This window comes from Erinaceus europaeus, chromosome 2 (genome assembly GCF_950295315.1).
Source record: "Erinaceus europaeus chromosome 2, mEriEur2.1, whole genome shotgun sequence".
Lineage (NCBI taxonomy): Eukaryota > Metazoa > Chordata > Mammalia > Eulipotyphla > Erinaceidae > Erinaceus > Erinaceus europaeus.
Genome location: NC_080163.1, coordinates 109,233,928 through 109,247,609, shown reverse-complemented (window position 1 = coordinate 109,247,609; position 13,682 = coordinate 109,233,928). Strand labels below are relative to the sequence as shown.

General features: G+C 44.6%; 1 protein-coding gene across 1 annotated transcript in view; it reads left to right on the top strand.

Moving 5' to 3' along the window:
* The first annotated feature begins 2,765 nt into the window (after positions 1-2,765).
* ZNF395 (zinc finger protein 395) overlaps positions 2,766-13,682 on the top strand; it is a 61,519-nt gene continuing 50,602 nt past the window's right edge. Inside the window, exon 1 of the mRNA XM_060184890.1 lies at positions 2,766-2,941. The gene's annotated coding sequence lies outside the window, so the exon portion shown is untranslated. The remainder of the gene's footprint in view (positions 2,942-13,682) is intronic.

The following is a 13,682-nucleotide window of genomic DNA, read 5'->3' as shown; positions in this document are numbered from 1 at the left end:
GACACAGTTTCAAAGGCACTGAGGGTTCTGTTCTAACCTGAAAACTCCTTGGGTTCACTTTATTCACTTGTCAAATGGATGAATGTACACTTAAATTGAGGAAATAAGTGAAATTGGTTCCAAATGTGAAGTAGTTGACCTTTTTTTCCCTTTTTCTTTCAAATTTCTTTCTTTATTTGGGGTGGTGGTGGTGGTGGAGGAAACTAGAGTGACACTGTGGCATATGTGAAGCTGGGGATCAAACTCAAGTACTTGTGCTTGAGAGTCCTTTGCTTTATTCCCTGTGCCATCTCCTGGGCTGATGAACTATAAAAAAAAACCTTCATAGTGGGGCACCAACTTCCATGTACAAAATTGAGCAGCTAGAACACTCACTGGGTCAGGGAGATAGTTCAGTCTGTTGACACACCAGTTTCCATGTCCCAGAGTTCCCAGGTTCAGTTCCCAGCACCACCTCCTGCCAGAGCTGAGCAGTGTCTTGATGTCTTGTAGTAAATAAATACATATAAAAATACTGTTATAGAGTTGAGACTTTAGCTTGAGTTTAACTTCATGTAAGAATGCAAAAAAAAAAAAAAAAGCCTACCAACAACAAAAAAGAAAAACCTTCAGTGTTTCATTTTATTCAATGAACATTTATCTAAGACTTCAGTCACACAGGCAGATATTGCCTGAACTCATTTCCCTCTCCTTTGAGCCACCTTATCCTGGGCTGTAATTGAAGCTTAATTATATGCTTTCTTGTATTGTTCTGTAATTATTGCGTGTGTATTAATCCACTTCCAGCTAGGCTGTATAATCCTTGGGGACAGGGATTATATTTCAGATTTCAGGATAGGTGGGGGATTCACTGGAGAGTTGACTAGACAGAAGTGAGTAATCATCATTATTTGAAGGAAAAGACAAAGAAGAATTTAAAACTTATGTTTATGAACTATAGGAATATACAATATGTATGTAGTAAAATGCTGTAATAACACTGAAGTACTTCTATGTTGTTAATTAGCTAAGATGTTCCTTTAATGATGCAATGCAAAGTTCTAATCTTCATTTTCATGCCAAAGTAAGGTTTTGTGTATTATATAATTACTTTGATCCTGGCAGTACTTTCATTCTTGTTGTTTGTAGTGCCAAATATGAGTATTTCCTTCAGAATGAGAGTAAAAAGCAGAACTAGTCTTTGGCGAATTATTGGTTAGTTGAATGGTCCAAGAGCAAGTTTTATGGACAATGACATTATTTATATCTTAGATTCTGTCACTCTTTGTGGTGGGTCTGCCCTTTGCATTGCAGGACCTTTAATAACTCCATTGGCCTCTACCTACCAGCAGTACCCCTTCCCCCATAAGTGACAAAAATGCCTCTAGACATTGCCATATGCCTTTTGGGAACAAAAACCATCCCCAGCTGAAAATCAATGTCCTATAGGAATTTTGCTTCTATTTAGTGATTTTCCTTATTTAAAAAATAGTGGGAGATGAGGAATAATATTTATTGCGTATTTGCTATAAGCCAGGCACAATATATCTTTGCTTTCTAACAATTTCATCTTACAGATAAAGAAGCAGAGGTGCAGAGAGATTAAAGAGCCCGCTGGAGATCATAAAGTTGAGGTGGCAGTTAAATCATCACAAGCCAGGCTCTCTAACCACAAAGACTTTGGTCTTTTCCATCCCACTCCCCACTCCCTCAGGGACAGAAACAAGCAAAAGGAGTTCTTTCTGCAATAACAGTGCAATTACGCTGAAGGTAAACTGCAAGTTCAACAAGTAGGTGCGCAACTGTTGAAAAACTTTTTTTTTCTTTTTAGGGGCACGGGAATTACTGTCCTTCAAGTCATTGCACTTATTTCACCATGGGCATATATATAGATAGATAGATAGTCACTGGGGGGTCACTTGCTACCGTTGCGATTCTGTTCTTATCACTAAAAAACACAGAGTAACATAATGGAGCACCTTCAATTTCTCTTGCTACAAATTATACAAAAGCCAGGGCCTCACGGTGCCAAAAGTAACCGGAACTGTTTACCTAAGGGTTGAAGGCTAATGGTTAACTTTTTTCCCATTTAATTCCAGAAGTGGAATTAAATGCCCCACTCTGCAACTATAAACGAATGAAGTCGAGGCACGTGCAGTCAAATGGAGAAAAGGATGTAACATCCGACGGCAACAGGAAAGGTAGGCTCTAAACTCGGAGCTACCCGCAGGGAGCGGCCCGAGGTTGTTCCTACAGCCAGACCTGGAAAAACAACAGCAAGAAACTTTGGCTTGCTTGAGGCTTTCAGGGTAGGGAAAAAAAAATAATAAAACCAACGACAAAATTGGGTTCCGGGCGGCCGCCGCCGGTTCCGATTTGAGGGGTGGGGTGAGGGGGGTTCACAAGTCGGTCAGGTTCAAGTGCGCATGTGCGCGAGGAGTCGCTTGGGCACTTATTGAGCACCCACTGTGTACGCGCGGCCCGGCTCGGTGTCCGAGTTGGGTGTGGGGGGCGCGCGTGGCCGGAGAAGTGGGGGGCGCGCAGGTCGTTCCCGCGCGCGCGCTCGCGGGCTCCGGGGGCCCGGGGAGGAGACCCGGGCGCAGGGGGTGTGTCCCCGGGTCCCGCTCGCTCGCTTGCTCGCTGGCTGCTGGCGCGCTTTTCCGCTCCCTTCCCGGGCGGGGAATCCGGGCCGGGTTGTGGCCGCGGCCGCGTACGTGAGCGCTGTGGCCCGGGGAGGGAGGGCTGGCCGGCCAGGTGGGCGCGAAGCGAGCGGCAGGCGGGCGGCTGGAGCGCAGCGGGCCGGGGGCCGCGCACTGAGGGGCGGCGGGCGGCGGGCGGCGGGCGGCGGGCCTCGGGCCACGGGCGCTGCACCCTGCGCTGCGCCGAGCAGTCCGAGCCGGGGCTGTCTGGCCCGCGGTGTTGTTGCCGCTGTTGCTCCTGTTGCCTCTCTTGGCCGGGTGAGGTGAGCTGCGTGGGGACCCCACTGCGGGGACGGGGGCGGCCCGCGAACTTCCCACGCAGTGCACGCCCCGCCGTCTGGGGCAGAGACATTCCTGCGGCCTGCGGCGGGGGTGGAGGGGACTGGGGAGCCGTGGAGAGCGGGGGGGGTGGGGGGCGGCTGCACAGTGCCCGTGTAGGTTGGCTGGGGTGGGGGTGCCCGGGGCGCTCCAGTGCGCCGCCTTGTTTATCTCGCCCGCCGGTGGCGCCCCGGTTGAGCCTCCTTTCTCAACTTGGGGCGCTCAACGCCAATAGCTTCTTGGACGCCACTGGACTTGCATCCCGGCTTCCTATCCTTTTCTGGCTGGGCCCGGCGCCCCTGCAAGTTCTTGCCCTCTCCACGGAGCGAGTACAGCGCTCTAGGACGCGCACCGCGACACACCCTCCACCCCCGGGATAGACTCCCACCCGATCTGTCCTTTTCTGTTCAACCCCCCCCCCCTACACACACACACACACACACACACACACACACACACACACACACACACACACACACACACTTCCTTCCGTGCGCTTTAACCCTACTCTCTTCTTCGGTGGCGTCCTGGTCCTCCCTGGAGCTGGCACCGTGGGCATGTGAGGTGCTCTGAAGTGGGGGGAGGGAACAAGGGGAGTGGGCAGAGAGTTTGTCATGTGCAAACAGTTACCAGGGCTGCATGTTCTCCCTTGCCTGGGAGTTCAGGGCTTGGTGCCTCCACTTTAGGATCGCCACTGGAATCCACAGCTCACCTATGAGGTGGCCTGGAGGTGCTGCTGCCTTCTTGATCACACTTACATCAGGCAGGGGTCCCTATGATGTTTGGCTGCCAGGCACAGGGGAATGCTACAGTCCATCATTATCTTATTTTACACCCTTTTTCCCAGACATATATTTCTAGTGCAGTTTGCTTGAAAGTGAATGATCAACAGGTGTTGAAGGCCTTTTTTGACACCCTGCTAAGGTGGTGTGTAAACAAAGGTTCCAGATCGCAAGAAACATGAAACATAAGGAAACTGTGAGCCAAGTTCAAGCCCATAGGAACTTCGAAGGGCTTGCCTTATTCTCACCTCAAGGCCAGACTCTGGGAGATGAGCTGAAGTGAACAAGAAAGTTAAGGCTGCAAAAAACCTACAGACCAGGTGGAAGTGATTTGAGAGCTCAAGTTCAAGTTAATGTGTTGTGGCTGCCTAAGTGACTGTAAATGTTGGGGTGGAGTGTGTGCAGGGGGGATATAAAAGGAAAGGTTAGAGTTGGGGATTGGATTTAGAGCATTAAGTTCTGAAATAAGTTATGCATATGGAGAGTAACTCTGGCAAAGACTCAAAGGCAAGAGAGGAAGAGGGAACAGGTGTGAGAAGTGGCAGGCAGGTTGCCAGAGAAGAGTCTCAAAAGTTATCTCCATGAAGGAGGGTTCTAAAGATACCCAAGATGATTCCCTCCAGGCTTTATAATCTCCTGGAGAGAGATGAGCCAGTAAAAAGGCATCAGGATAGGACACTAGTAGCTGTCAAAATGAGAGGAACAGAATAAGTGCTGTCGGAATTCAGGCATGGAGCCTTTGGGTGGGAGTCTCCAGCTTTATGTCCCTGTAGGAGACTCTTGAGATATGTGTTCTGAGGTGCCAAAGGATGTGACTTTCTTTAGAGACAGACAAGGAGATGGCCTTGACCAGACTAGAGAACTTTCCTGAACAGTAGGAGATAAAGGTGGAGAAGAACAATGGTTTAGATTGTGAAAGCCTTAGAAAGTCAGATGGGGAGGCATTAGTGGCTTTTGAATCAGGGAGTGGCCTAATGAAAGGGTGTTTGGAAAGTTTTTTTTTTTTTTTCTTAAAGCAATGTTAGATAAATCAGATGACCATTACAGTTACAGAATGCCTAGGGTTTGGACTGGTGTAACTGGAAATGGAAGAAGGCTGGCTTTAGAAACATTATTACTGAAGTACTCTGTTGACAGGGACAGTGGGGGAAGAAAAGAGATGAATGGAAATTAATTCTTTGTGGAAATTGATTACACGCCAGGGTCTTGAAGCTGCTGTACTTGGTAACTTGAGAAATCGGAAATGTGTGTTTTGGAGAAAAGTAACTGACACTCAGGCTGTAGAGAAATTGCTTATGTGTGCCAAGACATCAAGCATAGGTGTTCTGTAAGCCACTGTGGTTCTGTGGTTGGTTGGAAAACAGGATGGTCCTAGGGGCTAGAGGATACTATTGAGTGGAATGGGTTCTAGGGTCTGAATCTGAAGACTTTGGTCTATGTTAACATTCAAATGGCATTACCTCATACCGAACCTGAACTTGACAGAGCAATACCTGAGGAGCTGAGACTCTCCAAGGTGAATGGGGTCACTTATTCTAACTTCAAGGTGGGGTTGGAGAAAAATTAATGGGCAGAAACTAAAGACAAAAACTGTTGGACTTGGAGACAAGTTGAATTATGCTCTCCACCAAGACCTTTGGGCTAGTCTTGGTGTCCTGTTCCTTGGGAACATAGAGGGAAGTGTCAAATGGAGGAGCATCAAGATGATCTAAAATAGAGAGGAAAGTTGGACCTAGGTATACTGCCTAGCCTAGGACTTGTTCTATCCAACCCAAGTTACCAGGACTTTTGTAGACGGAGAGGAGCTGGTGTTTGTCCTGAGCACTCAATTCTTTCTTGTTGCAAAGGTGACTTAGGGTGATTTTTCTGAACAAAATACCTAAGCTTCAACTTGCAACATCTAAGGACTGGTGAATTTAAAGGGTGATTGCAAAAAGTTGCAGAATGAGTGGAGAATGTATATAATTGCAGCTAGGTAGCCTCCCTGTTTCTCTGACATGTAGCATCTATAAACTGGCCAGAGAAGCTGACTTAGGTTTGGGAAGAGCAGCCCATCAGATATTTTTTCTTTTCTTGTTGCCAGGGTTTTTGCTGGTGCTTTGCGTCCGCAAGGTTCCACTGGTTCCCAGTGTCTGTCTGTCTCTAATTTTTTTTTAATATTTATTTTTATTTATTTATTCCCTTTTGTTGCCCTTGTTGTTTTATTGTTGTAGTTATTATTGTTGTCATTGTTGTTGGATAGGACAGAGAGAAATGGAGAGGGGAGGGGGAAGACAGAGAGAGGGAGAGAAAGATAGACACCTGCAGACCTGTTTCACCACTTGTGAAGCGACACGCCTGCAGGTGGGGAGCCAGGGCTTGAACCAGGATCCTTATGCGGGTCCTTGTGCTTAGCACCACCTGTGCTTAACCCGCTGCGCTACAGCCCAACTCCCGTCTGTCTCTAATTTTATTTTATGCCTCCAGGGTTATCGCTGGGGTTCGGTGCCTGCACTACGAATCCACTGCTCCTGGAGGCCATTTTCCCCATTTTGTTGCCCTTGTTGTTATTGTTGTTATAGATGGTGTTGTTGGATAGGACAGAGAGAAATCAGAGAGAGGAGGGGAAGACAGAGAGGAGAGAAAGATAGACAGCTGCAGACCTGCTTCACTGCTTGCGAAGCAACCCCTCTGCAGGTGGGGAGCTGGCGGCTTGAACCGGGATCCTTATGCTGGCCATTCCACTTTATGCCATGTGCTACTGCTCAGCCCCCTTGTCTCTCTTTATAGACAGGGTGAGGTGAGAGACACAGAGAGGAATTACAACAGTTTGCACCACTGTTTATGAAGCTTACCTTTTGCATAGTGCTTCCATGTGATGCTGGAGTCTTTCCTTGTGGTGAAGTGTGCATTCCACTGGGTGAGCCATTTCTCCACTATATATGTGTGTGTGTGTACACATATATATATACACACACACACATTTATATATATATATATATATTTTTTTCTTTGTCGGGAGTCAGCCCACATCCTGCCAATTATAATATGGATCATCATATCTTAAGAACCTGTTAATTGCTTTGCTAAAAAGTCAGATATAATCAAGCTGTGGCATTTCTCTGACCTAGCTATGAAACCAACATGTGAAATGGTACAGGTCTAATTTGCTATGATTAGGTTGACTATTGGTTATCCTTGCATTTTCCAGATACATATTTTGAAGCAAAAAAGCCCATTCTAATTTTCTAATGCTATAAAAGCAAGAATGTCTGTTTAAGTAATGGCACTGTGAAAGCTGGTGAAAAGCAGGTTGCCTGTTTTTCAGTTCTGTTCACCTGCTGAAGCACTCCATATCACAGGCAGATATGGGCCCTCAAGTAAAGACACTGTCCCCAGATTACAGTGACCTGAACTTATTTCAGATGATCTTCAAATCAGTCCCATTTTCTAGGGATCATCTACATGAATATCTGAACTAGAACTAGTTATTCCAAGGTGATTATCAACCTCTGGGTCCTGGAGGCCTACACTTCTGAGGCTGTTCCAGGAATAAAGGAGAAAGAGGAGAAACGACACAGTGCTTCTCCTTGCTGTTCATTTTTTATCAACTCTCAGAACCACAATTCTTGAGACTCTAAAGTCATATGGCATTTGGTGGCCATGGTTCACATCTCACCGAGTTATTAGCTCAGCATTAGCCTCAGGGGATACCTCACCAGCCAGAAGTAGAAGCCAGAAAAAGTTGGAGAGATATTAGGGTCACTAGAAGTTTCCCTCAGTAAAGAGAATATAGCTTAAAGCACCCTGTAATTAGTACCTTTCCAATCATCAGAAGAGCATTTCAGAGTCTCAGTCAACAGCAGCTCAGAAAGTGCTACTTACTGATCTGCCCACAGGAAGCCATGGGCACACAAATATCTGATTCTGTAATGTCACATTCCTGCCTGGAAACCTCCCCCAGCCTCCTAGAACCTGGACAGTGACTCCAAATTCCCCAGCTTGGCATTCCAGTCTTCTAAAAACTGAGATTGCAAACTCACAGACCAGAAAGACTAGAGCAACTGAATTGAAGCAACAGGGAACTCTGGGACTATGGCAGCTGGGGACCCTATAGTCTGTGTCCCATCCAGAGAAGAAAGCCATCATTCAGTTCTAAATGCCAGTCTAAACTGATTTTTTCTCCAGAGTCCCCAATCTAGAGGCTTTCTGGATTTTCCCGATTTCTTCAAACCTTTGTGTAGTCCAGTTTATAATCTGTCTGTAAAGGCTGAAAACTTTTCTTTTTTTTTGGGGGGGGGGGCACAACCCCACTAGTCCATTTCAACCCTAACATACCTTCCAAGTTGTTTCCTTTCAAGTTCCTAACAAGGACATTCTGGCTTTCACTCTTATGTCACTTAATGATAAGGAGCTGTTTTTCTTCTTCAAAATGTGTGTCTGAGAAGTGCAAGGATAATTGGTTCCCAAAAGAATGCTGAATTATATCAAATTAAACCTATATCCCTGTTTATATGGTGAATCTGTTGATAGATCAGAGAAAGGCAGAAAGGTAGGTATACTTGATGTTACACACACACACACACACACACACACACACACACACACACACACACACCCCTACACCTTACTTGCCACCAGAGTTATTGCTGGGATTCCAGTGACCTTTTTTTTTCCCTTTTTTTTTTCTTTTGTTGGAAGTTACAGAGAAAAATTGAGAGGGAAGAGGGAAGTAGGGAGAGAGAGAGAGAGACACCTGCAACACTGCTTCACCTCTTTTAAGGCTTTCCCTCTGCAGGTGGGGACTGGGAGCTTGAACCTGGGTTCGAAACATGATGTATGCGTGGCTCCACACTTGACTTTTTTTTAAAATTTATTTTCCCTTTTGTTGCCCTTGTTTTTCATTCTTGTTGTTTTGATTTCGTCATTATTGGATAGGACAGATAGAAATGGAGAGAGGAGGGGAAGACAGAGAGGGGGAGAGAAAAACAGACACCTGCGAAGTGACTCCCCTGCAGGTGGGGAGCCAGGGGTTCTAATTGGAATCTTTACCCAGTCCTTGCACTTTGCGCCTCGTGTGCTTAACCTGCTGTGCTACCGCACACTTGACTTTTTAGTAGAGCAATTAAGTTTCTTAAGATGGGGGCTGGGCGGTAGCACAGTGTTGTAATAAGCACACATGGTGCAAAGCACAAGGGCTGGTGTAAGGATCCTGGTTTGAGCCGCCAGCTCCCCACCTGCAGGGAGGTCGCTTCGCAAGCAGTGAAGCAGGTCTGCTGGTGTCTTTCTCTCCTCCTGTCTTCCCTTCCTCTCTCGATTTCTCTCTGTCCTACCCAACAACAGCAACAGCTATAACAACAACGACAGCAACAAGGGCAACAAAATGGGGAAAATGGCCTCCAGGAGCAGTGGATTTGTAGTGCAGGCACTGAACCCCAGTGATAACCCTGAAGGAAAAAAAGTTCCTTAAGATATGGTAGTCCATATTAAATAAGTGATAGAATGTGGGCTAGATGGTGTTAATAATTTGACAGTCATATGCAGAAACTATTAATTAGTGGCACTGAGTCAGCCTGGAAAGGGGTCTGAAAGGGAATGCTGTAGGTTTCTATTCTTAGCCTTGAGCTTTTGGATATTTTATCCAGGGCAGTAGATGAAAAGGCAAGGCAGAAGTTATGCTTGTCAGCTTTGTTGATGATGGTACAGAGGTGGGAGAGATTGCTTATTTAGAAGATAAATCAAGCAGATGACTATCATGAAACCTGCTAGAGTGAGGACCCAGATTCAAGAGAAGAAATTGAGTAAAGGATACCTGTAAGATCTCATCTATTTTGGAGGTTTTTTTATATATTTATTTCCTTTTGTGGCCCTTGTTGTTTTATTGTTGTAGTTATTATTGTTGTTGTTATTGATGTCGTCGTTGTTGGATAGGACAGAGAGAAATGGAGAGAGGAGGGGAAGACAAAGAGGGAGAGAGAAAGACAGACACCTGCAGACCTGCTTCACCACCTGTGAAGCGACTACCCTGCAGGTGGGGAGCTGGGGGCTCGAACTGGGATCCTTATGCTGGTCCTTGCGCTTTGTGCCACGTGCGCTTAACCCGCTGCCCCGACTCCCTATTTTGGAGTTTTTAAACTTCAGTTATTTTACATTGAGATAGTCACATGTTCTAATAAGATAACTGTATTTCTAACGATATAGTTGAAACTGCATTCAAGCTGCAAATGTCTTATACACAGATATTTATTATTATATTTATTTATTTATTGGAGAAAGAGGTAAATTGAGAGGGAAGGAACAGATAGGAAGAGAGAGCGAGGGACACCTGGAACCTTGCTCTACCACTTGCAAAGCTTTCCACTTGCAGGTGGGGGCTGGGAGCTTGAACCTGGGTCATTCCATGTAGTAACATGTGCACTCAACCAGATGTGCCACTACCCAGCCCCTATTTTTTCCATTTTACTTACTTGTTCTTGCCACCAGGGTTATTGCTCTGGCTTGGTGCCTGCACTACAGTCCACCACTCCTGACAGCTGCTGTTTGTTCTTCCATTTGTCTGCCTGTCCTTTCTCTTCCTCCTCCTCCTCCTCCACCTCCTCCTCCTCCTCCTCCTCCTTTTTTCCCCCTCTTTCTGTTTATTTTATTTGACAGGACAGAGAGAAATTGAGAGGGGAGAAGGAGATAGGGAGAGAGAAAGTTATTACTGTTTGTGAAGCTTCCCCTGCTGCAGGTAGGGTGTTCTTTCTTTCATTAAAATATAAATATTTAAAAAATATTTATATTATTATGACATAGAAAGTGTTTCTGTTACACTAAGGCAAAGATGCACCTAGAATAGAATTTCAAGTTAAAAAAAATGTCTGTGGTCTGGGAAATGGTGCAGTGGATGGGTTGTGGGACTCTTAAGCATGAGAACCTAGTCCTTGGCATCCAATGTACCATAGTGAGGCTCTTTTTTTTTTCTCCTCCCCTCTCACACATAAATAAATAAATAAATATTAAACTGCATAATGACTAGAGGGAACAGTCACATACTATAATAATGACAGTGTTTTCTAGATGGATCAAACTTTTTAAACATAAATTTGTTGTGTTTTCTATTGTGTTTATGCGTTTATCATGAGAAAACATTGCCACATAGCTATTGTTAATAAAAAAAATTGGAGCAGATTTAGGTTCACAGCAAAATTGAGAGACAGAGATTTCCTATAAAGACCCTTCTCCCATCCACACATAGTTTTCCCCACTATCAACAGTCCTAGCTGATGGCCCCATATTGATACATTGTTTTTTTAAAAAAGAAAGTTAAAGCTTCTTTTTAAAATCTGTTATTTTATTTGATAGAGACAGCAAGATATCAAGAGGGAAGGTGGAGATAGAGAGGAAGAGAGACAGACACCTACAACCGTGCTTCACCACTCCTGAAGCTCTCCCCCTGCAGGTGGGGACTGGGGGCTTAAACCCTGGGTCCTTTTAAAAAAATTTTTATTTATAAAAAGGAAACACTGACAAAAACCATAGGATAAGAGGGGTACAACTCCACACAATTCCCACCATCAGAACTCTGTATTCCATCCCCTCCCCTGATAGCTTTCCTATTCTTTATCCCTCTGGGAGTATGGACCCAGGGTCATCATGGGGTGCAGAAGGGGGAAGGTTTGGCTTCTGTAATTGCTTCCCCGCTGGGTGTTGACAGGTCGATCCATACTCCTTGTGCACTGTAACATGTGCCCTCAACCAGGTGCACCACCCCCCAGTCCCTGATACATTGTTATCACCCAAGAATCCAGTACCTGAGGATTCACTCTAGTTCTTGTCTATTCTTGAATTTAGACAAATATATGTCATGTATACACCATTATGATACTGTGCCAAGTGGTTTCATTGCCTTAAAAATCTGTGCTCTGGGTGGTAGCACAGTGGGTTAAGCGCACGTCGTGCAAAGTGCAAAGACTGGTGCTAAGGATCCCAGTTCGAGCCCCCAGCTCCCTACCTGCAGGGGTGGGGGTCTCTTCCCAGGCGGTGAAGCAGGTCTGCAGCTGTCTTATCTTTATCTCCCCCTCTCTGTATTCCCTTCCTCTCTCGATTTCTCTCTGTCCTATCTAACAACAGCAGCAGCAATAACAACAACAATAATGACAAAAACAAGGGCAACAAAATGGGAAAATGGCCTCCAGGAGCAGTGGATTTGTAGTGCAGGCACTGAGCCCCAGCAATAAACCTGGACGTAGAAAAAAAAACATCTGTGCTCTGCCTATTTATTCCTTCCCAAGAGGTAAACCTTAACTCTTGGTAACCATTGATCTCTTTACAGTCTCCAGTTTTGCCTTTTCCAGAATGTTATGTAGTTGAAATCATACAATGTGTGGCCTTCTCAGATTAGTTTCTCCCACTTAGTGTTAGGTATTTAAGTTTCTCTTCATGTTTTTTGTGGTTTAGTAGCTTATTACTTTTTCAGTATTAAATAATATTCTCTTATCTGCATATACATAGTTTTCTATTCACCTACTGAAGGAAGTCTTAGTTGCTTCTGTTGGCAGTTATTACAAATACAGTTGCAATAAACATCTCCATGCAGGTTTTTATGTGGATATTGGCTTTCAGCCGTTTTGGGTAACTATTTGAGCACATAATTGTTGGATCATATCCTAAGAATATATTTAGTTTAGTAAAAAAAAAAAAAACTGCTGAGCTGTCTTCTGAAATATCTTCTGAAGTGCATTTAACCAACAGTGAATGAGACTTATTCCTGTTACTTTATTTATTTTATTATTTATTTATTTTCCCTTTTGTTTTTTATTGTTGTTGTTATTGATGTTGTCATTGTTAGATAGGACAGAGAGAAAAGGAGAGAGGAAGGGAAGACAGGAGGAGAGAAAGATAGACACCTGCAGACCTGCTTCACTGCCTGTGAAGTGACTCCCCTGCAGGTGAGGAGCCGGGGGCTGGAACTGGGATCCTTATGCCGGTCTTTGCACTTTGAGTCGAGCCATGTGCGCTTAGCCTGCTGCGTTACTGCCCGATTCCCTCCTGTTATTTTTTATCTGTCTGCACCAACATCTGGTGGTGTCAGTGTTCTGGGTTTAGGTCATTGTTTTTTATTTGCCACAAAGGTTTTCACTAGGGGTTTTATACCTGCATGGTTCTGCTTTGGGCAATCTTTTTTTTTTTTTTTTTTAAGGTAGAGGGTGAGCGGTAGACTGGGAGGTGGCACAGTGGATAAAGATAGAAAATGAGAGGGAAATGTGATCCAGGATGTTGCACAATGGAGAAAGCACTGACCTCTCAAGCATGAGGTCCCGAGTTCAACCCCCAGCAGCACATGTACTGGTGTGATGTCTGGTTCTTCTCATTAATAAATAAAATATTAAAAAGGTAAATAAAATATTTAAAATAAAATATTTAAAAATAAATAAATAAAATATTTAAAAAACAAGAAAATGAGAGGGAATGATAAACACAATACTGCCCTACCACTCACGAGACTTCTCTGTTTCTTTGATGTGGTGGCAGAGGCTTAAACTCAGTTTTTTGCATACAGTGGTATGTCCTCTACTGGGTGAGCTATCTCCTAGCCCCTGGATTTAGGTCATTTTAAAAGGTGTATAACTATTTCATTTTATGCTAATTTATTTGTAAAAATGTTTATTTAGTAGTTTTATGAGAGCGAGAGACCAGACAATGCTCTGACCTTATGAGGTGCTGAAAATTGAACCCAGGACTTCGCGTGCAAATTCTGTGCTCTTTCACTGACCCATTTCCCTGAGACTCTAGGTAGGCCCATTTTTTCTTTTCCCCTTTTGTTGCCCCCTTTTTTTTTTATTGTTGTAGTTATTATTGATGTCATCATTGTTGGATAGGATCGAGAGAAAGATAGACACTTGCAGACCTGCTTCACCACCTGTGAAGTGACTTCCCTGCAGGT